The sequence below is a fragment of the Leptonychotes weddellii genome, chromosome 6, assembly GCF_054177405.1.
Source record: "Leptonychotes weddellii isolate Sample4059 chromosome 6, ASM5417740v2, whole genome shotgun sequence".
NCBI lineage: Eukaryota > Metazoa > Chordata > Mammalia > Carnivora > Phocidae > Leptonychotes > Leptonychotes weddellii.
Window position 1 is genome coordinate 103,418,948 of NC_138374.1, and position 26,027 is coordinate 103,444,974.

At 43.7% G+C, this 26,027-nt stretch overlaps 1 long non-coding RNA gene and 1 pseudogene across 1 annotated transcript in view; one reads left to right on the forward strand and one right to left on the reverse strand.

Moving 5' to 3' along the window:
- The first annotated feature begins 466 nt into the window (after window positions 1-466).
- LOC145722308 (uncharacterized) overlaps window positions 467-26,027 on the forward strand; it is a 38,524-nt gene continuing 12,963 nt past the window's right edge. The window contains exons 1-2 of the long non-coding RNA XR_014146470.1: window positions 467-1,763; window positions 2,024-2,094. This is a non-coding gene — a long non-coding RNA (uncharacterized LOC145722308). The remainder of the gene's footprint in view (window positions 1,764-2,023; window positions 2,095-26,027) is intronic.
- LOC102728827 (cytochrome b-c1 complex subunit 7 pseudogene) lies at window positions 4,414-4,654 on the reverse strand (annotated as a pseudogene).

A 26,027-nucleotide genomic window follows, 5' to 3' on the forward strand; every position in this document is an offset into this window, starting at 1 on the left:
CCTGGCCAAAAAAAATAGGACAGAAGAATATATGCCACTTGTAGCCCTGCCCCTTAAAAACATCTTAAACAGTATTCGGGCTTCCCTTCCCCTCCCACAGTGTTCAGTTGCCACTGGTTTAAGATTCTGGCATCACAGAATGGAAGGAGTGTGGGTTCCTGAGTCACCACTTGGAAGAGAGCCTCCAAGGAGAGCTACCAAAGTTGGCATGAGGGAGGGTATTCACCATCAGTCTTCACCATCAGTCTGATACAGTACCTCTAGGTATGGTAGCCCACATATTAAAAAAGACAGGTTATCTACTTCTCAACTTCCCCACAGTCACAACCCATTTATAATGGAAAAGAACAACAAATGATCCGTTTGAAAAGGCAAAGAATGGACAACATGCAGCATTATGGTCCACAGTCATACTAAAACCCTTCTGGGTCAGCACTGTGATGTCCATACTCTCCGTACATGGTGGATGTGAGGGAGAAATGAACTTACGTGTGAGACCACTGAGAGAGTTATAATAACAGGTATTTATGGCTCTGATATAGAAACTGGTACCAGAAGTGAGGTGTTCACATAACCAAATCATATTCCTTGACTGTTATGCTCTTTTAAATATGTATCATTTGTTTAGTAGTTCAGCATCAGGCAGAAAGGCAGCTAATATCAGAAAACGGAAGACAGAAATTCAGGTTATGCAGTGACAAATCATTTAGTATAACTATTGCCTGCTATTAGTTAGAAGATAGCCAACATGCACAGTTTATACATTTAGGGGAAACGGTTAAAAACAATTTCAGCAGTGTTTTTGGTATCACAAGAAAGATGTGTATTACAAGAAGGAGATGACTCAGGAAAGCACCATGAGTTTGCAAGCAGAAATAGAATACAGAATCCAGAAATTTGGGCTGTACGATTGAAAGAAATAAATTTATTTTAGATTCACACAGTAAGCCATGGTACCAAGAAGGGCTTTAAGTGATAAGTATCTAGTAAAAGTTCTCAATTGAATGGAATTATTTGAGACAAAAATCAAATCAATGGTATGGCCTTCCCATCTATTATTTCTGAGAGCCTTAATGCCTTTAGATAATTATATTAAGAGAAAGAAAGGCATGGAGGAGAAGATGCAAAGAAAAAATCTAGATTTGATAACAATGTCTAGAAAATAACTGGGTATGGTTGCTGGCACATGGACCTGAATGGAAGCAGATATATCCTATGCCTTCTAAGTTTTTGAGGATTGCATTACCAAAGAATCCAGGGGCCTACACCTAAAAAATCCTTCCTTGTTCAAGGCTTAAAATAATTCCTAAGTTCCCAACCCATTCCAGACTGAGCAGAAGTCAAGCTTTTAAAGTGTCACTGTTTTGAATGAAGGGTGTTCCCCCAAACTCACTTCACATGTGGCCAAGGAGAAGAACAAAGAAGGGAATCCTTTCTAGAGCAAACTCCACACACATCCACCATGTATGGAGGGTATGGACATCGCAGTGTTGACCCAGAAGGGTTTTAGTATGACTGTGGACCATAATGCTGCATGTTGTCCATTCTTTCCCTTTTCAAACGGATTATTTGTTGTTCTTTTCCATTATAAATGGGTTGTGATTGTGGGGAAGTTGAGAAGTAGATAACTTGTCTTTTTTAATATGTCGGCTACCATACCTAGAGGTACTGTATCAGACTGATGGTGAAGACTGATGATGAATACCCAAGTATTCTGGACATTGATCTGAAGGCGGTGACTGGATGGGATCTTGACTGGTGAGGTGAGTGTGCTCTGTGAGTGAAAGGAAGAGTATAATGGATATTGGATGTACAGAAGGGCAGACTATGGCAAAAATCTTTCAGTGTTCACCATCTGGGGTTTTTCTTGGACACAAGGAAGGCTACATCTCCTAGGCTGCCTTAAAGTTAGATGGGCCATGTGATCCTGAGCTTTGCTCAGTGGAATATGGGCAGATGATTGTTACTTCAAGGCCACCTGTATTAAAATCTGGTACGTCTTGTTTTTCTTTCATCTGAATAGCTGGAAGCAAAGGACTGAAAGATGGACAACCACACAATGGAAGGAGCCCAACCTACACCAGATGTTCATGAGTAAGTAATAGCCTTGTACCAGGTTCTAGTACTCATATTTGGAAATTGTATTTTATAGCAGCCTGGATTGATTACCTTAACTAATACACTAGAGCTGGAAGAGCTCTTCATTTCTCTTGAAAGGAGTGAAATCATCCTCCTACCCCATCATCATCATCATCACCATCATCATCATTGTTCAAAAAATACATTTTGAGTATCTATAACTTGTCAGGCACCATGACAGAGACTGGAAGGCAAAAAGGAATGAAACGTTATTCCTGGTCTTGTCCATAATCTGGTGGAGAAACATATAGATAAACAGATAATGACATCAAGAATTATACCGTAAGTGTCACACCATTAACATATGACATAGTTCATTCTGTATGGAGGTTAGGTGGGGCAGTGAGAGGTACAGACCTCACAGAGGAGGTTACATATGTATCAGGTTCTAAGGGATGAAGAGGGATTTTCTAGGCAAATAGGGCAGGTGGAAGGCATTCTAAGTAGAAGTAACAATTAGTCTGAAGGCATGCAGATATGCAAGTCAGGAAAATGAAATTGATTTCTACACTTGGAGATGGAAAACATATTTATCATTCTCATCATCATCATCCTCAAATGTATCATCCTACCATCAAAATTATTTATTAATTTCCATACAGAGTGACCACGTGGATTTGATCCTGTTCTCCAGAGGATCTCAGCCCAAGGGAGTGTAGGTAGCAGATTACACACTGACCAGGAGAGTTGCCCTATAGAATGCTCTATTATTTCCTTGCTATGTAATATGGGCCAAGTCACTTGACTTGTCTTTATCTTACTCATACTGTTGTACCCAAGAGAGAACTCATATTTATCCTTTCTGTCTTGAGGAATTGTTATGCACATATGGTAAATAAAATATATGAAACCTGATTTGAAAAAAATATACAAAGACCATACTATATATGTTTATATTTTACAAAGACAGTTAATGAAGGATGGGTGGGGTGGTATGGGCCATGGTCCACAGCTGTTTATATTGTCATCCCATTAAAGGACCCATTTTACTTCTTTCTGTGGCAGTTGACTGGTATCCTCAGACAGATCCTACCTGTTGGTGGTACACCGGGAGGCAGAGCCACTCTCAGGGCATGGGGACACATTGACAGCGAGAGGGGCCATGTGGCCATCCAGACCAGGTGGACGTATTTACTCAGCGTGCATGAAGGCAGCCCAGCCTGAGCAGGAATAGGGATCAAAGTTTAAGAAGGAAATAAACATTTTAGTCAGAGGGTGGCTGGTTTGGGGGGTGAGTGGGTAAGGCTCTCAAAAGGAAAACCAATCACCAGACCTGAGGCCCAGTCAGGATGTAGAATGTAAGTGAGTAGGGACCAGTGGTTCAGAACTAAGGGTTCAAACAGTGAAGGCATTGGAGGACCACCTATCACAGTAGTCCCTTCTCAATGGCCTGGATATTTTTTGGATCGCACCTTTTTCTATGGCAGGATAGCACACTTTCATTTATACATAGGCATCTAGGACATGGCAAAGAGTTTTGAACCTCAGTCCTTACCCTGAGAGCTCCAAGTGAAATAAACGCTTGGTCAGTTGCTTCCTGCCATCTGCCTTCCTCCCCATTTCTACTTGTGGAACACACTTTACAGCTTCAGCATGGTAGTGACTCTCCATCTATCAGTGCCACCCAAGGAGGCCATGCAGTAGGCTTGGGAATGCCATCGGCCCCCTTGATTGGCAGTAAGTGCCTCAAATACCCCATTTTCTCCTGGTGGTCCATCACCGAGCTGTGAGGCATGCAGTTCTCTAAAAACCCTCTTAGGCCTATAGAGATCATTATAATCTATAACCTTGCAAGGACATGAGTCCCACATAGACAGCTACTTTGTCAAGTAGTACTTCTATGTCTTTGAGATCCTAAACCTGCCTCATTGAAGCATGAATGCTTCTAGTGTTTTGTTTTGTTTTGTTTATCATTACAATAAACATTTATTTAAAGTAATACAGGGACACCCGGTCAGGATGTAGAATGTAAGTGAGTAGGGACCCGGGTAGCTCAGTTGGTTGAGTGTCTGCCTTCTGCTCAGGTCATGGTCCCGGGGTCCTGGGGTCAAGTCCCGAGTCGGGCTCCCTGCTCAGCGGGGAGTCTGCTTCTCCCTCTGCCTGCCACTCCCCCTGCTTGTGCTCTCTCTCTCTCTCTCAAATAAATAAATGAAATTTAAAAAATCTTTTAAAGTAATACATTTGCAGCTTAAACAGTTCTAAATTGTACATTTCAGGTTTACCCAACTTAAAAATATTTGAAGGCAGTGGCAACCGCAGATTTCCATTCCATGATTATTTCTTTGCCCATTCTTCTCTCCTTTTTCTTTCCTGAATAACTTCTTTCAGATATGGTGCAAGGTAGAATTTAGCCGCCTCATATTCTGTCCACTGCTCTTAAAGATCAGATCTGCTGCCGCATGGTCAGGTCCAGGGCTCTCTCACTGTGAAACATCCTGTCGTTATAAAGGTTCTCAGGAAGCCTTCGTGTGGCCTCTTTCACATCATCATTTTCGTATGCTGTATCATCTCACATTAACCCTGGTTTATGGACCCCTACAGCATTGTAATAACATTTTCAAATACCCTCCAGCCACCGGCTTGATGCTGCAACCCGAGACCACAGCATTGAATGCTTCTAGTATTTTGTGATTGGGTAAGCCATTTCATTTTTATCTGCTGAGATCTTAAAGATTGTGGCTGAGGTCTAGGGCTTTATCTTCGTAACCTAGGCCTACATGACATTACCTAACTCAAAGTCACTAGCGATACATCTGAGAAGTTCATGCCAACCAAAACCCAGCCTAGGGACTTGGGTGACATTGCGGCCCATCCAACCCATCGATAAATCCTTGAAGCTTTAACCCTGCCCTCCTTCTCCCCCTATTTTGCAATGCCCTCTCTTTTACTTTGCATTGGCATTAATGGTATAAAGAGCTACCTTCTCATCTGAGTAATGCTAATTCACCTCCATCCCTGGTCATTTGCTACCTATTAGAAATATCCTGACAGCCTGCATCTCATTACCATCGCACCAGGTCCAGCTCCCAAGAATAACCTTCTAAGGAGGATGAAATGTACGCCAGTGGCATCTAATACCAGGGCATTCACATTCATATTTTTAGCAGCATATATCAGTGAGCCCAACCTTTAGTGTACTCTATGTACTTTTAATAATCTCCATAAAAGCCTGATTTCCAATCCCTAGGCTCAAGCTGACAGTGTAAATAAAATCACCCAAATCCACAGGGTAAGAGAAATGAAAATGACAAGGATTAAAATTTGGTCAAACCTCTTTCTTTTTAAAAATTCTGCTTCCCTTCCAATTGGATCACGACCCTCTGTGTGCTCAGCTTAAGACCAGACGGTATGCTTTCACTTTTATTCCTCTCTGCCACAGGCTTACAGTATTTAGTGAGAGTCGGTAAAGAATGTGTGCTGGGTAGAGAGTTAATACCATAATCCCCTATCGTTGGGGTCAAATGCTGAATAGAGCAAAAGAATTAGAAAACATGTTACATACAATGGCAGGAAAAAATGCATCAGCACGCTGTTCTGTGAACGCTAGCATCCATCACCCGCAAGGGACGGCCATGAGGTAACAGAGTGCGTGAGAGGTGCGGAGTTGGAGTCTACTTGTGCTCAGAAGCCGCATGGAGACCTGAGCACAAGTCTTAATATGCATATACCGTGGGAGGTGTTTGTCACCATTTCGAATTGCTTCTTTCCAAGTACCTGCTTGGATTTAGTTCCTAAGTAACACATTTAGCCGCTAAATTGTTTCACAGAGCTGAACCTTCAGCTATCTTTTTTCACTCTCCAGCAATGGGTGTGAATATTGTTCTCAAAATGCTGTAATACATCTGTCTCTGGAGGGTTCTCTTAACGAACGAGTAGAAATTTGAGGCACCACGGGCAAAAAGGGTTGAACAGCCACCTTCCATTGTATCTTGGGAAAGTCAACCGAATTCCCCTGGAGTAAGATTACAAGCAAATAAATAACTTTGTCTGGAAGTTCTACACAGAGAAGTGTGTGTGTGTGTGTGTGTGTAAATGGTTTAACCAAAAAGTGACAAGTCGAATTTATTTTAAATAACACCCTTTGAAGTAGTAATTATTATGGATCAACATTTTAAAAATTTTGTTTTATTCTTACATTTACATATAGTAAAATTCTTTGGAGTATCAAGTTCTATAGTTTTGACAAATGCGGAGTTGTGGAAGCATCACCACAATCAAGATACCACATGGTTCCATCACCCTCAACAATCCCTTGTGCTGTTTCTTTGTAGTCAAACCTTTCACCCCCAAACCTACAAATCTTACATTCTTATCTATGATTTTACATAAATATAGCTTGTACAATGATCAAAATGATAACCTGAAATTGTATTTTTATATAATTTATATGTAATAAAAAAGCCCCAAACAACATCATCTGCACATTTTAAATAAGGTCATACACACACACACACACACACACACACACACATAAATAACTAGAGAGCCAATGTTCTCTGATCATAAAAAGACTTACTTATTGCTCAATAAGTTCAGTGGGTGCAGGGAGAGTCACCTAACCCACTATTGTGTCAGCGTGAACAAAAGTGCTTATTAAATGTATATTGAGTTGATTATTAAGCCATGGGTTGAGTAATGATTTTTATTTAAATTTTTAAAAGCTCATGACAACTGTAACTAGAAATGTGACATTCATAGTGTTGTAATTGTACTTTAAAGACAGCCAAGAAGGAGAAGTGAGGTTTAGGGAAGGGGGAGAAAGATAGTGTGTGTGTGTGTGTGTGTGCACACGTGCGCATGTGTGCACATGTATATGAGATGACATCATACATTTGCTCGCTCACCAATAATAAAAATTGGCTTGTTTCTGCACATAACCAACACTGTGTATGTATATGACTCAGTGATTAAAAGCTAATGGCCTTAAGGAGAAACTATTAGAAACATTACTAACTAGGGTTTTGAGCTATATTTGTGAGGATAATCTTTGTTTATTTACATAAGGCACCATGATTTATATGAAAATACTGAGCAAGATTGGATTCTAACCAGGAAGTATAAGACATGTTATGAGTCACTCAGCATATCCCCTCTTTCCTGCAGGGGCAGATTGATGAAATTACTAAAGAAATCTTATTTCAAGCAAATAAGTCATTATTGTTTAAAACAGAAATATTAAAGTGTCCTTAATTTTATACATTACCTTATCTACATTTCTATTAGCCCAAGGTCAACCTCCCAGTCTTCTTTACTGGCTACTCCTCCTCTAGTTGATACTCCTTTTCTCATACTTCACTCATTTTCATGGAGAAATCATTTATACCCAGAATTAGAGATTCTCAATCTCATCTCCAACCCAGGTTTTCCTCATGAGTTACAGACACATATTTCCAGCTTTTACTTGATATCTCTCCCTGGATATTCCACAAGCCCAAACTTAAATTGTCCAAAATGGATCTGAATATCAGTCAAACCAAATGGTTCCTCCCCCATAGAATTTTCCATATGCTTCCATTAGCTCTTATCTCACTTCCTGTTTCTTTCACTGGACTGAAGGCAACGAACGTGTCTTTTCCCTAGTGCCTGGCACAGTGCCTGGCATCTGGTAGGCATTTATAAATATTTGTGGAAGGAATGAGCGCACATGACACTCATATGCATATAAATAGGGATTTATTTCCACCCTAAACCCCAGTGTTTATGAATGGTTTTTAAATGGATGAGTAGCTCCAATATACATATAGATATAAGCATTTGTTCTCACATCAACCACCAACTACCATGTCTACATAATGTCTGGAGATCAAATAATGTCTGTTTTATGCAGCAGGGAAAACAATTAGCACATTTCAGGGTTTTTTTCTATTTTTTCTCATTGAAATCATATTCTTTTTAAATTCAATATATAGCATAAACATTTTCTATGTCTTAGAAAGCTCTAGATACTATTTTCACTGATTGAATAGTAGTGCCTCAGAAAGAAGTCCTTCTTGCTTCTCCAAAAGATTAGTTTGAAGCATTATGAGGACCTCATGTAGAACCTACTCCTATTCAACAGTCTGGACTCTCCCCAGTGATTCTCAGTGTGGTCCCTAGACTGGCAGTATCAGCAGCATCTAGGAACTTGTTAGAGATGAAAATTCTTGGGCTCCATCCCATACTTTCGGAATCAGAATCTCAGGCATGGACCCCAACAATCTGTGCTTTAACAGGCTCTCCAGGTGATTTCAATGCACAAAAAAGTTTGAGAACCACTATCCTACACTTCCCAGTGAAAGAATCCTCCTGAACTTTTTTCCCACCCATCTCCCCCATTCAGTTAGGTGCCTCATTAGTTTCATACCATGTTCATATTGAAAAAAGCCTTCTATGTTTGACAATGAGTCTTTAGGATAGGGCCTGGCTTCTTATACCTAAGATGTAAATATAAATGTGATTGTAAGGCAGTAGTTTAAATTTTCTTCAAAGGAAATACTATACAGAAGCCCCGTGTGTGCTCATGCATGAGCTCGCGCGCATGTGCATGTCGTATAAACAGGAATTGCTGTGATTGAATGTGGTTGAAAGGGTGGGGGAAACACAGTCTGTCCACTCCACCAGGCTTCCTCCCACCCAACCCTTTTCTCCATGACTCCTCCAGGGAACAGAACCTGAAAACCGCAGAGGCAGTGGAAAGGGAACTAGATGAGGAGTCAGGGGACCTGGGCTCCAGTTTATTCCTTTGGGCAATTCATTTAGCATCTCCAAGCCACATTTTCGTTGTCTGAACATGACTTGTCCAGTTGGAAGTTTGTTTGTTTGTTTGTTTATTATTGTTTAGCTTCTGGTACAAAGAGATCTGGGCTGTCTTGAAAGTTCTCCCTTCCTTGGAGACACAGGAATAAATGTTGGCTCTGTCATTGCTAGTCTTCTGTCTTTTACTTCAGTATTGACTTCCAGGCATTAATGAATAAACAGGGCCAGGCTGCCACCATTAGGAGTGCCAATAAAGAGAAGAAAATCTTCCACCAGAGTCACATTAACATTGAACAGATTTTCAACCCCAGCATTTGATGGGGAGTGTCGGCCGACAATAAGGGCATATGTGAAGAATTTAGAGAGTATAGCAAAACATTGTTGCATTGGCCTTTTTTGCAGCCTCCCCTCCACCTTCTCTTTCGTCCCTCTGCTCTCTTCTTGTTCCTTCTCCTCCTTCCTCTTTCGTCCTCCTCTTCCTCAGAGAGCTGGCAAAGTACTGGCCTATAGTCACTCTCCCAGTATTACATTAACCTGACTCTGTATGTCCCTGTTACTCTCAAGGCCAAAATCCACAATGGGTAACAAAGTGTCCAGGTGCCCCCAAGTATCCAAGTATAGCGAGTGTTACGTTTACACTCCCTCTTGCAGGGATCTCTGTATTTCCATCTTCTCTCTCCCTGACTTTCTCTTGCTCCCTCCCGCTTCTTTCTCTTCTTCCTTTCAGTTCCCCTGAGGCCACTTCTGGGAGACAGTTCTGAGCTTACCAGTGACTATCAGGGTGAAGGATGGGAGGTGAGCCCAGAACTGTGCTATGTCATGGCTCTAGGACGAGATGTTTATGTCCCTCCAAAATTCCTCTGTTGAAAACTAATGCCCAGGGTGATGGTATCCGGAGGGGGGGCATTTGGGAAGGGATTAGTCAGGAGGGCAGAGCCCTCATGAGTGGGATTAGTGCCCTTCTCCCAGAGCCCACAGAGCTCCCTCCTCCCTTCTGCCAAGGGAAGATATAGTGAGAAGCCAACCATCTGTGAGCCAGTAAGAGGGCCCTCACCAGACTCCAAATCTGCCAGCACCTTGGTCTCGGACTCCAACCTCCAGAACGGGGAGAAACAATTTTCTGTTGCTTATAAGCCATCCAGTCTGTGGTACTGAGTCACCAGAACAGACAGAGACACCCGTCCTGATGGAAAGTAGGGTTTGCACGTGTGTGGAAGGGAGGTGGTGGTGGGAGAGCAATGGAGACCTGAGGAGCAGGGTGGGCCTGGCCTTATAACTCTTGAAACTCTACTCCCACAAAGTCTCCTGTGACACCTCTGGAAAGGTCACTCTGGCCTCTGCTCAGCCAATGGCGAGGGGCTCATTCTCTGAGATGCGGAGAGCTTGCTCCATCCGTCATTCCCTGGTGTGTCAGAGGTTTTGACAGAAATACCAGATGCACTTTAATTGAATTTGTGGACCAAAAATGGTCTGACGGGGAAAGCATATTGATAAAAATCTATGTTGTAGTTATATTTTACATTTACACTGTACTACTTATGCACATACAATTACTTTTTTAAATGGGATTTAAAAAATGGAATCTATATGTCTGTGCTTTTGTTTGCTTTTATCAAATGGAAAACTGAAGTACTAGACTGCTTGGTTTGGACAGCTGGCTGCTTTATCCACCCCCTTTTCCTCTCTCTCCTGTATTTTTAGCTCCCCTCTCCCTCAAGCCTTTGTCTTCTTTTTTTTTCCTCATGTAAATGGGTACAAATTTCACCTCACCTATCTTTTGCCCTTGTGCTTCTTGCTAACCGCTGGTCTACTTCGTTTTCCTTCTCAGTCAAGCTCTTTGAGACAAGAGTTAATACTTGGGGTCCACAGGGGTGCCCCTGCTGTCTTCCTCACAACCACCCATGAATCCCTGAGCTTCCATTATCCTCAACCCCCACTCTGCTGAAACTGCTCTTGCTGGGTCACCCATCTCCAAGCCCCAGGCAGTGTTGCAGTCATTATGACATTTGGCCTCCCTAAGAAAAACGGATTATTTCCTTCCGGAGTCTCTTCCCTCCTTCAGAGTCCACGGCCCTACTCTCTCCTGCTTTTCTTCATAGCACATTCATTCACTCTTCCCAGCCTTTGCTGGTCCTTCAAATGCTAGCGCTTCCTGCAGTTCCGTCTTCTGCCGCCTGCTTTTCTATGCTATTGACTCATCCTGGGCCAGACCATCCACACCCGGGGATTCAACCCTCACCAACATGCCTACACTTCCCAGACCTTTACCTGCAGCCTCGGTCTGCCTTTCTTGGGCTCCAGACATATTTATTTTAGAATGTCTCCATTTAATAGGTGGCTCAAACTTCGTTCTGTGAACAAATTAAAATTATCATCTTAACTTTTAAACTCTGCTCCTTTTGCTCGATGAAGAGCACCATCCAGCCATCTCAGCGAGGAACTGAGACTCATCCTAGATGTGGCTACACCTAAGTTCCATCAGTCTGACCTCCCTAACACTACATTTGATGATTTTCTCTGCTGTCTCCACCAGTTACTATCACTGCCACCCGGGTTTTAGTTCGGACAGTGTCCACTTTTCATCTGGGGCGATGCCTTCTGGGCTCCCTGCCCTCAACCTCTCACACTTCCAAGTCACCTTCCATCTATTCTCCATTAGATCCTTCTAAAAAGGTGTTGTCCAACATAGTAACCTTTAGGCACATATAGCTATTTAATTAAAATTAGTAAAATTTAAAATTCAGTTCTTGGGGCGCCTGAGTGGTGCAGTCAGTTAAGCGTCCAACTCTCGGTTTCAGCTCAGGTTTCGATCTCAGGGTCCTGAGATCGAGCCCTGCGTTGGGCTCCGTGCTCAGCGGGGTATCTTCTTAAGCCTCTCTCGCCCTCTCCCTCTGTTCCTCCCCCACCCCACGCTCTCTCTTTCAATCTAAAAATAAATACGTCTTTAAAAAGGAGAATAAAATTTTAGTTCAGTCCATGGCTAGCCACATTTTAAATACTTAATAATTAGCCCGAATGGCTAATGGTTACCTACTAAACAGTACGGATAGAGAGCATTTCCATCATTGCGGAAAGGTTACTTCGATAGTGCTGTTCTAGAATGTGATATAATCATGTCTTATCTCTGCTTGCTTCCATAATGATTCCCCGCATACTTCAGAGGAAACTCCAAACTCATTAGCTTGGCAGGTAAGCTCCTGCCTTCAGTCCACTCTCCCTCTCATTGCCTCCTCCACTCGAGCCTTTGCTTCCCTCGTGTCAACCCACTGCTCCCATCCCCGTGCCTCTGTGCTTTTGGTTATGCTGTTTCTGGCGCTTAGAAGGGCTGCCTTTCTCTGTCCCTTTGGAACTCCTGTATCTTCTTCAAGCTCAGCTGAAGCATCATTCCCTCGGTGAAGCTTGTCCTTGCCTTTCTGGGCAGAGTTTAGTCTCAGCTTTTTGTAACTTCCACTAGCAGCTTCTATTGCTATGACACTCAGCATTAAAAAGAAAAATCTATTGATTCGCCATGAAAGTCTGAATAATGCTACCCATCCCTAACCCCCGCCCAAAAGGCAACGATGTCCTAATCTTCCAAACTTGTGAATATGTGACCTGACATGGCAAAAGGGACCTTGCAGGTGTGATTGAGTTAAGGACCTTGAGATGGGGGAGATTATCATGGATTATCCAGCTGGACCTAATGATATAATCACAGAGGTCCTTATAAGAGGGATGCAGGGATGTCAAAGTCTGAGATATAGAGAAAAGGATATGGGATGATGGGAGCAGAGTTTGGAATGATGTACTTTGAAGATGGAAGAAGAGGCCACAAGCCAACAAATGAAGGTAGACTCTGGAAGCTCTAAGAGTCAAGGAAACAGATTCTTCCCTAGAGCCTCCAGAAGGAACACAGCCCTGCTGACCCACTTTTGGACTTCTGACTTCCAGAATATAATAGAATAACTTTGTATTGTTTTCAACCACTAAGTTGGTGGTAATTTGTTACAGCAGCAAGAGAAAACCAATATATTTACTCTTTCATCTATCCATCGAACATCTATGCCACATATCATTTCGTATGGATTTACTAAGAGCCTGCTTTGTGCCAGGCCTAGTATTATATGCTAAGAATACAATAATGAATAAGATCCAATTATTGTTAGGGGAGGTATGATGGGGCAAGGGAGAAGGCAGGAGTCCTGAAACTTGGAATTGTTAAGGGCTGCTGTCTAAAGTTGAGGCTGTTTTCTGTAGATAATGCAGAGCCATTGAAGGTCTTTGCCTTATTAGTTCATGACTGGATCTTTGGCTGCCCTAGTATGGAAGTGGACTGATGCTCTAGCAGGAAGACACACCAGGCTGCTTGCAATATCTAGGTGAGAAATGATGAAGGCCCGAACCGTGGGAGGGCAGTCAGGAAGTGCATCTGATAGTATTTCGGTGGTATTTCAGAGGTAGAATTGATGGGATTTTGTGATCAATTAGATACTGTGCCTGAGAGGCAGAATCCAAGATGACTCTGCTCCAAGATGACTCTGAGAACGGGTGACTCTAAGCTCAGTGCCTGGCACACAGTGGATAAGAAACAATTGTCTTGAATTGAATTGTGTGGCAAGAAGACAATGGAGTAGATCATCACTGGGAGGGAAGGATGATGCCAATGAATCTGAATAGTGGAGGAAAATAAATAGAAGAATAAGTGTGTGTGTGTATGTGTGTGTGTGTATGTGTGTGTGCAGGGTGCTGGGAAAAGGATGTGAAATGTGTGCCCTGTTAGCCTGTATGATTTTTACTGCTCAATTTAAGCTTTTGTTCTTTAAACTAGAACCGTGTTCAGAGAGAGAATTTAGAAAACTATAACCACACTGAAGATGTCAGATTTCTCTCAATGGCAAGTTTAGCTACTGTTTTGATCTGAAATGGTTTTGGGCAGGAGAAGGAGAGTATGTTGTTTGGGTTGATTTTTGGTGCATTTGCTGTATCATTCTGGAATGAAGGCAATGTCTCTGTTTTCTTCCTCTACCCGTTCCCCTTTGCTACGGGCAAGCCTTGTGTATACACCCAGGACTGGACTGTGTCTGGTACTGTGTGGGATTATTTGCATCCCCACCCCTGCCCAAGACCCCTTGCAGTGACCACATGGTGGTGGAGGTTCACTATAGTGAGAGGGCACTTATGATTTCTGCTCCTCAAAGTGGCATCCTGGTTCCACCACACTGTTGGGAGGATATATACAATTATTTCACAAAGGCCCTGAAGCCCTTGTGTCCCACCAGCCTTGCTCTGTGGCATATTGACTGTGTCCCCAAACAGTCATGTAGGGCCTTTGGTGGGTGGACAAATCTCTTCTTAGATTCGCATTCACATAGAATATTATTCTAAGAGATATTAACTGTGACTCTGTAGCCTGAAGAAAGGGGAAGACTCTTTCAGTCGAATTAGTTTGGAAAATGCTGGGTTGAACAGATGTACTTAAGTCTGCAGGACTTCCCAGAAGCTTTACTTTACAAATATACTCTGTGAATGTCTGAGAGTGAGATAAAGATTTTCCTAAACTTATTTGACTCCAGAGCACTATAAACATTATGTGGCAAAGCGTTCCATGCAACAGGGTTTAGAAAGGGTGGTCCTACAGAAGCAGCGGATGTCCAAGATGTTCTCGTATGCCAGGCACACTCAGCAGGAGGCCACAGTAATGACATTTAGCCATTATCCATCTTCACAAAGCCTCCAGTGGACACGAATCACTAAAGATAGACTGAAATGGTAATTGGACCAATCTTTTTGTTCTGACATTTTTAGTTTGGATTTGAACTCACTTCGCTGATGAGCCAGGATACAGTTATAGTCCATAGCTACTAATATCATCATTCTGTATCTTTAAAAAAAAAAAAGATTTACTTATTTATTTGAGAGAGAGAGAGTAAGCACGGGGAGCGGCAGAGGGAGAGAGAGAATCCTCAAGCCGACTCCCTGCTGAGTGCAGAGCCTGATGTGGGGCTCGATCCCAGGACCCTGAGATCATGACCTGAGTCAAAAATAAGAGTCAGCTTCTTAAATTACTGAGCTACCCAGGTGCCCCTCATCATTCTAGATCTTACCACACTTACCATTTCCTTCCCCCACCTCTCAAAGGTCTTATAATAAAACAACCCATGCTGGTTTCCTTCTTAAAAATTGTTTTACAAATAATTTGCAGGGTACCTGGGTGGCTCAGTCGGTTAAGCCTCTGCCTTCGGCTCAGGTCATGATCCCAGGGTCCTGGGATCAAGCCCCGCATCGGGCTCCCTATTCGGTGGGGAGTCTACCTCTTCCTCTCCCTCTGCCCCTCCCCCCTCCTCCTGCTTTCTCTCTCACTCACATGCTCTCTCTCTCAAATAAATAAATAAATAAATAAATAAAATCTTTTAAAAAAATACTTTGAAAACACTAGGTAACTTTCTTTGGATATTGGAGCATAATACAATAGTGTCTTGTTATTTATGTTCTGTTTTTCTTAATTCCATGTGGCTACAAATGCACAGTATTTTGTAATTTTCAGGGATTTTTATCATCTAGAATTTCATTTGATCCTTGAAACAACTTTATAAGGAGGAGATGATGAAATCACATTGTCTCAGTCTGTTTGGGCTGCTATAACAAAATGCCACAGAATGGATGGCTTCTAAACAGCAGAAATGTATTGCTCACAGTTCTGGAGGCTAGAAGTTCAAGATCAGGTGCCAGAATGGTGGGGGTTCTGGTGAGAGCCCTCTTCTGGATTGGAGACAGCTGACTTGCTTTGTCCTCACACAGTGGAGTAGGTTAGGGATCGCTCTGGAGCCTCCTTTATGGGAGCACGAATTCCACTTATGACAGTTCTACCCTCCTGACCTAATCACCTCCCAAAGCCCCCACCTCCTAACACCATCACAGCGGGCATTAGGTTTCGACCTGTGAAATTTGGGAGGATGCAAACATTCAGCCTATGGCACCCTTTTTATATAGAAAAAGTGCGGCAAATAACATATTTGGATGCCTAGCTCGTGCCAGGGATTGAACTAAGTGTCTTACGTATATGAGCTCGTTTAAAGCTCTTATCAGCTCTCCGTATTAGGACACATTATGCTCATGTTAGAGATGAAGAACTTGAGGCTAAGGAAGTGAAGAACTTCTCCAAGGTCACGGAATTTTAACAAGGAGGTCTGGTGTTGAAACATGTTTGTTTAGCCCCCAAATCCCCTCTCCTTCCACGATGCCATCCTGAAAGACAAGGCTGAGACCAAGGGCAGTGAAAGATGGCCCACGTTCACACAGGGAGTTTGGGAAAGTGCTAATTCACTTGACTTTTAGTCCAAGGGCTTCTCTTCTACATATTTTTGTCAGGTCACTGGAGGGCATTTTCAAGAATAAGTAATGATCTGTGAAATGTCGCTGACAGCGACAACAATAACAACCCAAAGAGAGCAATGGGGAGGAGAAAAAATGCTGGGGCTCCAAGTCTCCGGCCCGCCCCTCCACAGCCTTGGAGTCACAAAGTAGAAGTAAGCCTGCATTTCTAAGAAAAATGCCACCCCAACTTTGTTCTCTTGTGTCACACAGGTTAACGGGCTGGGACAGCTGCGATAGAAAGAGGGAGTTTTGGCTCTCCTCACCTCTTCTTGTCAGGACCAAAAAGAAAATAGCAGAAATCCTACCCTCCCCCGGGTCACCCACTGTTTCCACTAATCAGATGCACACGATTCCGTGACCATTCGCGGGGGTTCCCCTCTGGGCGAATCCCTGGGCTGGTGCCGTGCGGGCCGCAGGGGAGGTGAGTGGGGCACGTTTTCTCAGAGCTTGCAAGTCTGAATGGAGAGGCTGGGTGTGAAAAGCACGACTGAAGAGGTACAAACTGCCGGGAAAGCCAGAGGCGAGGCATTTAGGGGGATGAAGAGGGAGTCTTGGGCATTTAGCGCACATAACGTCCATGGTCATCACTCCGAACAATTGCTGAGGGCGTCCTGCTTGCATTTACCATGTCCTCCATTGGTGCAGTGCCTTGACTCTGTAGCCCCTAAAATGCAACCACCGTGGGGCACACTTTTTTTTGCCACTTTCCCAAACCCACAGCCCTTTGAAAGCTGTCCTTGAAACCAGGTTGGAACACAAAGGTAGTTATGTTTCTATAACCTGGTTGCACCCTGAGAGCTCCTTGACCCTCACCCCACAAGACAGTGAATCGTGAAGCCAAAGAGAAGGTGGCCTGGTCTGTATGGTGTTGCTGAGTTCCTGCCCTCCTCCCGGGGGCTGGGAGTGTCTGCATTCATCTTCTGCCTCTGTTTCCCAACTGTCCCTTTCCCCTAATGCAGTGGTGGGCAGGGTGTGAGCTTGGGTCCTGTGCAGGGTCATTGCTGGTGGGAATCATGCAGGAAAACCCTTCTGCGTCAGTCCTTGTTCATTCAGGCTCTGCGGGCCGGGCAGAAAAGAGAGGGGTCCAAAGGCGAAGTCTACTGGATGTGCTCCATCTTGGCTAGCAGTAGCCAAGGTAGCAGAATCTATCTCCGCCATTTTGGATTATTTTATTACTCATGTATTCGAGTCTTTGCTATTGAATGAGGATCTGTAGGTCAGGACTGACTTCAGTGATTAACAAAAACTTTGAGGATGACAAAGGAAATACAGAAAAGGGCTTAGGCTTCTCAAAGAAGAAAAGGCACTTTATAAATCCAAGGCAGTTACAGTCTCTTGGGTGAAAAATTCCAATGGGCTCATTCGCATTGGCTGCACTTACATGAGCCAATGCCCAGCGATTTCCCCTCTTGCACGTTTAGGCTTCCAGATCATTAGGCTGAGAGAAGCAAAAGTGCTTCCCTGGAGGAAACCCAGAGTCACCGCTCCACTATTCTCCCAGCCTTGCCATTGATTCAGGGAATCTCTGAGAATCTCTGGAAGGGACTTCAAAAATCATTTAGTCCAGCTGCCAGTGTATTCCCTCGATAAGCAGACAAGTGGGAATATAAAGTAAAAGTGCAGTTAATTCTCAATTATTTGGATATAGATTATCCACAGGCATAGAGTGCAAAATTTGTGTCTTTGGAGATAGTGATCGGGTATCTTCTTCTCTGTTCCTTCTCCAAGCTAAACAATCACAGATCATGTTAGCGGTCCTTAGAGGACTGATTTCAAACTTTGGAAATCACATAAATTGAAGCCATCTTCATCTCACTAGGTTGAAGCTGCCTTCATTTTCATTCCAGAAACTTTTGGCTACCCCAGTTCAGAAGGGACTGACTGCATCCGAAAAGGGAGGACAGAGGAATTACTCTCACTGAGATTACCCTTCAGCTCCATCCCAGAACCAAGAGACTCTGCTAACTGCTATTTGCCATAATGACTAGCAATCACGGCACAATCACGGAAATGAATTAAATTATTAATTTCAATAGCACCCCACGGTGCATTTATAAATTCCACCATCTGGGGAACATAAATATGGAGGTCCACATTCTAAACTTGGAGGCACGGTGCTCAGTGCCAAGGGCTGTATCTTTGAAGGCAGTAGAGATTTTTCAAGATACTGTATGTGGAGCAGCAAGCTGTGCATTTGAGAGAAGGCTCTGTCCCTGGGTCTCTGTTAGCTTTACCATTTATTTAAGGTTCTCTTTGCTCTTAATTTTTAACCAGTTCTTATCTTAGAGACCCAGTGCATTGAAATCCACAGGATGGGAAATAAAATAAACCTCAGACTTGAACTATTGAGTTCTTCATCCCCTTTTCTCATTGAATTTCCTTTTGTCCTCCCCCAAAGTCTCTTACTGACTAGCTTCAAATATTTAAATCTGTGTGTTAATAAGTTCTTCGTACTGAGACAGCTATTCTTGGGTTTTGAATGTTTTCAAAATCCATTTAAAGCTTTAAGATAATTGTTTCTGAAGCACGGGGGATGGAGGTCCAGGAGTGGTATGTAACCTACTCTAATAAAAGAGATTTCACTTTCCTTCCTTATGTGGAACCATTTGACCAGATGTTGGGGTTCAGCAAGCCTTCCCTGTTTGCCATCTGTGACATCCCCAAGGGCCAGGGAGAGAGGGGCACTTCTAAAGACCATATGTAAATGACTTCCATGGAGCCCTGCAGGGGCACTTCTTCCTACTATGGATTACCAACTCAAAGCCAAGACACAGCCCAGACCTCAGTCACTCTGCCAGTTTCCTAATATCCACAACTGGATTTCTAATCAATGAGTTCACTTAAGAAGCAGAAGAAGAATGCATATAGCCTTCTACAGGATAAATAATACTATGGCATCGGTGGTGGTGTGCAGCCCTTGATCTTTTAGCTCTCTGTGTATACGGGGCTTTGAAACAATTTGGGAATCTTGAGCTAGCAGATGATGAAGATGACTGTTGAACAGTAGAGCTGTTCATTTCAATGCTTCTTCCTGGGCACATCGACCCAGACACAGCTCAGTCCGTTCCGTAAATTAAGGTGGGCCTGCAGGCCAGTGATTTCCAGCTGAAACTGAGGGTCCCCTCTCAAGGTCTCCCCCTGGCTCCATGCTGTCACCACCAGTGCTGATGTTCACTGGCTTCAGTATGTGAGGTTAAGTGAAAGTATTTGGGGATGGGATGTTTTTGCAACTGTCTGGCAGGTGGGTTCCCTTGAATTCCCTGTAGCGTCAAACATCAGGGTAGCTTGGGATGTGGTGATCTGAAGCTTTGGGAATAGGTGGTTTGTGCCTAATTCGATTTTCATTTCTTCGTTGTTTTAGATGCCATTCTCATAACATAGCCAAATTAGCTTATTATTAGCCATTTACAACAAGAGAATAAACAGAAGCAGCGATCATGGTGGGTTTGCATAAAACTGCTGATCTTCGTCGCAAGGTCCTTGCCAATAGCTTCCCTTCCCGTTCCTGGATTGTAAACATTAATACTCATCAAATTTGAGGAGCCGGATCTCTAGGGGCTCCCATGTCCTGGGCTTATTAATGACAGTGAAGGACCCCAAATCAGTGATTTATGCAGTTGAGCCACAGGATCCCCCACCTCTGTAGGAGTTAGTAGACTGGAATAATTACAGACTAAGTAGTGATGATAAGGACGAAATGTAGTGTAGTTGGAGTTAGTGGCCTGAGAAAACCAACTGTTTCCACCCTCAGGAGCGTATGTTTGCTGTTATAAAGGGGGAAGGATCGAAGCAAAGAGAGCTTCCCTCGATCTGTATGAGTTCAGTAGCTGGGAAAAACTATGCAAAGTTATCATTAAAAAAAAAAAAAACCCCAGGACATAATAAACACCAAGACTATTCAGCATCTTGCTCCCTGCTCCCAGCAGTGGGAAGACAAACACTTGGCACAGTTTCTGAGGTGAAAATCTTGAACAGTACCGCTCTGCTATCAGAGCTGGTGAGCCTGGAGGGGCCAGTGTAACTTTGCTTTGGAGCCTGAGTTTGCTTCTGACTCACACATCAGAGGAAACCTCTCTCACACAGAATTGAGCGGCTTACTGTCTTAAGGTGAGCCTGTCACAGCTCTTGGTAACTGCAGCTCTTCTTTTCTCTCTGGGTGTCAGAGTGGTTCACCCTAAACCACCAGCAGCTTTACATTAATGAGCTGAGCTCCTCTGAGACCCAGGTCAAGTGGCCTGCCCAAGGCCATGATGGAGGGCCCGTGGAGACTGCAGGCCCAGCAAGCATGGCTTCCTGCCAGACAATACCTCGCCCCTACAGTCTCCTTGAATCTCGCTACCTCGATAGACACACCATCTGACACTGCCCTGCAGTGAATAAAGGAAAAGAAGAAACCAGCATTTCTTTCTGAGATGAAAGCATATGGTGCTATCAAGGAGGGGAGGCGGGGAGAAGGAAGCCTGGGAAGATTCAAAAGTGTGTTGGTTACACCTGTAAGGGACACGTCGTATAAGACAGAAGCAAAATGTTTTCTCGCTTCTTGGGCAATGTCTACACAGCCCTTCACCCCAGGAAAGGAGAATGCCTGCCTGAGTGAGGACCAGCTCTAAATTGACTGGCACTTCTTGTTCAAGGGTAATTGTTTACCCAGGGGACAGCTTTCAGGTGAAATTTTCCTTATAATAAGATTTGATAGCCAATTTAATTGGTCGCTTGGGCCACAGGCTAGAGAAACCACATAGCCCTATGAAGAATTCTTTAGGGAAATCTAAATAAAATTCAGAAAAGTCAGACATTGATCCCTCCTAACTAAGATGGTGTCTAGAAGGGAAGAGGAAACTGACAAACATCAAAACAAGATCTTTGTAGGACTCACCATTCTTCTACTCAGGTGCTTCCTGAGTTTTTCATGAGGGAAGCATTATCAGATTTTGCTTCTTGCTTCTTTAGGGATCCGTTCTGAGGAGGTCTGGAAGAGGTAGCATTCCTTTGCACGGGGCCAGTTGCCCCAGGCCCTGCCCAGCTGCCCTGCAGGCTAAGAGCAGTATCTCCTAGCACACCTGTAACCCATTCATGGCACCTGGCTGGGTTGTGACACATCTTTGAGGAAGTGCTGCTCTTCTCTATTGGGAGGCTCTGCAAAAGGAGAGTGACCCTGCTTTACTCATACCTCCAAATGTCCAACTGCAAGCTTGTCCCTGATGCTCCAACTTTAGGGCTGCCTCCAAAGCTCCCAAGAAACTAATCGCTGGAGTCTTCTTCTTTAGGGAAATTGAGTTACATATGGATTTCTTTGGGACTTGCCTGAGTGATTCTACATGGTCATTATTGGGTATTACTGGGTATCATTGGATAATCTTTGTGATTATCATGTGAATAGGTCAGGCCCACCCACACCTCATGGTCATCTCTGGCCCCAAGCAGGGGCAGGGCTAATCCGCTTCTGAAGAAGGATAACATAATATGGAGCTGCCCCCAACCAGGCCTAGATCCTATCCTCTCATTGTCCACATGTTATGTGTTTGCTTGGATCTCTGATGCTTGCTCCCTGACTCTTTCAGATAGGATTCTCTAGAGAATAGACTCTCAGTCAGAGAGTTGTGTGTATGTGGTTTACTGGGGATTAGTCTCAGAAACAACATCACTTCTTGGGCAATGTCTACACAGCCCTTCACCCCAGGAAGGGAGAATGCCTGCCTGAGTGAGGACCAGCCCTAAATTGACTGGCACTTCTTGTTCAAGGGTAACTGTTTACCCAGGGGACAACTTTCAGGTGAAATTTTCTTTATAATAAGATTTGATAGCCAATTTAATTGGTCGCTTGGGCCACAGGAAGCAAGACTGGATAGAGGGGCAAGGGGAACGGTGATACAGTTATAACAGGGGATTGGCCAACTTCACAGTGAGCTCTAGGGCTGGGATGGCCTTTCAGAGTTGTCCCAAATTGAGGCAAGTGTACCAGGAATTTTGTACTTCCTGATCCTGAGTGAGCTAAAGGAGTTCAGCAGAAGCCAGTCAATATGGCAGCTCTTAGCAGTGGATGGGGGCTGCTGGGGAAGGGTTGCATTTTCAGTGAGGTGGCTCCCTGCAGTTGAGGGAAATTCCCAGAGAGGAACCCAGCTGTGAACTCTCAGGAACTACCTCACAGTTGCTGGTGGGAATAAATGTCTTGGGTCTTTGAGAGAGAGAGAGGAGGACCACGTGTGTGTGGGGGGAGGGGAGGCTAGTGGCACTGTGTGTGTGTGTGGCTGGGTGGCACACCATGGCAAACACTAGAGCCACCCTTGAGCCTCTCAGATATACTTCATTTGTCTAGTAAATTTGCCCAGTCTGGGAATAGCTCCTGCAAGATTTTGGATGGCTTCTTTGAGCTAATTAATTAATTAATTTAAAGATCTTATTTATTTGTTGGAGAGAGAGAGAGAGCACATGAGCAGGGAGAGCAACAGGCAGAGGGAGAAGCAGACTCCCTGCTGAGCAAGGAGCCCAGTGCGGGACTCTATACCAGGACCCTGAGATCATGACCTGAGCCGAAGGCAGACACTTAACCGACTGAGCCACCCAGGTGTCCTGACTCTTTGAGAAAATTTACAAGATTAAGAGGAATGGGACAAACTAGTTCCACTATTACAGCTGGTCTTCAGGCCATAACTGGCACTCATCATCTTTGTCCTCTACTATTGATTTCCTATTTTCCCTTAACATCTGCACCTTTGCCCTCAGTTGGCACCTAAGTCTGGGTGGTCATCAGACCATGACTTGCTGGCTTTATCTATTTGCCATCAAAATTAGGCAGGAGAATATCAGAAAAGTTCTCCAGTGGGTCAACTGTATGCCAGGTATATTTTTTCTGCCCCTATTGTAAGATTCCTACTTCCTCCTCTTGATCAAGGTCAATTATCCCTACCAGTATAGTGACTCCTTTTCTTGCCTGCTTATCTCTGGGCACAAGGATCCTGAAGTGACCAGGTGGCAGTTGTAGCCTTAAGCTTTAAGGATATTTTTATTGTGTCCTTAATAAAAACATCCCCACTCTGGGAACCAGAACCTCTAGACCCATAGAGCCTAAAGTTGTGGGATGGAAAACTTGGATTTCTCAAATGGGCCACCAGGAGTGATGGTGAGCAGGGCTAGTCCTGGTTCCATTTCTTGGTCCCCATTTCCATGAACTCTCCCTATCAGGGCACAGCACCATATAATAGTTGTTGATTTAAGATGTTTATCTCGTCCTGAAGGATGGTGTCCATTCTTGCTGGTATCATCGTCAAGTGAGCACTTACGCTGCGCCCTCAAAAAACCGTTTCATTGCTTTTCAGGTCTACAGAGTCTGTGTGTTGTGATATTTCATAGGACCACTGGATCCTTTGTTTGTGTATCTACTGCCACACTTCATTTCCTGTAAAGTAGGTCCCTTAGTCAGAGGTGACAGTAAGTGACATAATAAGTAACATATTAAGTGGATGTCAGTAGATTAAGCATCTGTAGTCAAGCTGGCCAAAGCCTTGCAAGCAATATATATGTTGGCTTCAGTCACTAAGAATTGCTACCCCATCCAGGGTGAAAGTGATCCATTTTGATCAATTCACCACCAAGTGGCTGGTTGGTCTTGATGAAAGATGATGCCATGTAAGGGGCTTGACACTGGTCTTTGTGAATGTTGAGTTGGACATTTGGCAGTGACAAATAAGTTGGCTTTGGTGAGTGGGAGCCCATACTTTAGGCCCTATGCATGCCTTCTATTCCTGTCACAATGGCTATCCCATTTGTGAACCCATCACACCAGGATTAGGGTGACTAGTGATAGTGGCTGGCTGACATCGACTGGCCTGGTTGTTATGTTTAGTTGATTATTTAGTTGGCTATTTATTCCGTGGAGGTTACTCTCTGATGGGCATTAACATACTGTAAAAAGATTTTCATATTCCGTGCCCTCTCCTAGAGATTCACGTTTCTCAATTTCCTTGTCTCTAATCTTCTCAACTTCTTCATTCTAGGGCCCTGTCTAGCTAAGCCATTCACCACTACTCATGGGTCTAGGTATATTCTAACCTCAGGTGACTTTTCTTTACATATACAATTTATGATCACATATGACAACTACAGCTTTGCCTATGGGAAGGATTTCTCCTTATTGCTGAAGGCCACCAGTTAATGGAACTGTATAGTTCATCAGGAGTACATTTGTAGCTTGCACGTACATATGGAGCCATCCATAAACCAAGTTTGGCTTTTTCTCACCTCCATCAGGTGGTCATAAGGTGCCTCCCATGTGGTCATAGATGTGAGCTGAAGGCAAATGCCACAGTACTGGATGACATGGGTTTCTAGGCCATCTGCTTTTACAGTTTATACTGTCTGATTCTGCTCATATCTGATGCTGCGTGTCCTACTTCCATCTTACAATCGATGGCTTTTGTGCCTGATCAAACTTTTATGACTTGGGGGTCCAATAAAACCCTCATGATGGGTAGCTCTGGCTGCATGGCCACATGATGTCTTACGGTCAATGCTCCATCTCTCCCAGGGTCCAATAGCATGCGAGGAACTCTTTTTTGAATGGTATTTAGTTCTTTGGTATAGATGGCATACCCTTGCTTCAGAAACCTAGGGTTCTACATCCTGATTCTTCTTCTAGGGTTTGCCATATACTCTGCACAACACATTTTGATACCATAAGATCCAACAGGTTGTATAGAACAAGTGGCAGGCCTCTTGTACCTCAGTCTGAACCTGCTGCAGGTCCTTTCCTTCTCTGTGCCCCACTCAAAGCTGTGTGATTTATGCTGTGGCTTTCTAATTTCGACATCCACAAGTTTAAACCACTCTGTTTGCTACATTTTAGATGACCCACCTGCCTCAAATTGTTACTGATCAACATCCCTAGTCTCTCATTGGCTGGCCTCATGCCATCTAACACTACTCTCTCCCCTTAGTTGAAGGCCTTTGCTCATTGTGTTTCTCTTGTCAGACTTACCCTTTCTTTAGCTTTATCCAATTTCTCACTTTTCTACATAAAACCCTACCTTCACTGTGAAGACTTCTTGACTTTTTCTGACAAGTCATGTCTCTCTTCTCAGCAATCCTAGGGTATCTAGAGGCACATCAATGCAAGTTGACACTAACATACCTATTATTGCATAATGCTTGCCCCGTGCTTCATGTTCATTAACTGTTTTTACCCTAAAATTAAGAGCTCTTAGGTAAGGGGTCCAAATCTTCTTACATTTTTGGTAGGCACACAACTACTACTCTTGGTGAATACTAGCTGATGGAGCTGTTCTCTCCTTATCCCTCAGCCAAAACCATCTAGGCTAGTAGCACCACCTGATATATACTCCGAGGGCTGAGGATACTCTGGAGTCCACACTTACCTTTTCTATACCAAATCCAGAAAGACTCTATACATTGACAAACTTATCAGCATTTATGTAAGCTCATGAATTGTTAGTTGTCCCATCAAATTGTTTCAATTCGGAAATTTTGCCTTCTTGCTTGGCACAGTAGCCCGATCATGCCACCAATGTGCTTCACTTAGGAAGCCTGTTAGATCCTGCCTGGTTCTCAGCCTCTTCATCTCATGTCAAGTGTCCTAGACACCATTTACTAGGCACGTCCTTCTCCCAAACTCTAGGTCAAATCTTAAGTTTACCCATAAAAGATTAAAGGAACTACAGCAGTTGTTGTGACTCACATGCCCCAGACTTTGGGCTAGAAAGCTAAATAGTTGACCTTGGCCTTATTTCAGAAATGTTTGGGTCTGAGAGCAGGATCCTCTTGTGCTCTCTATCTCAGAAATGCAA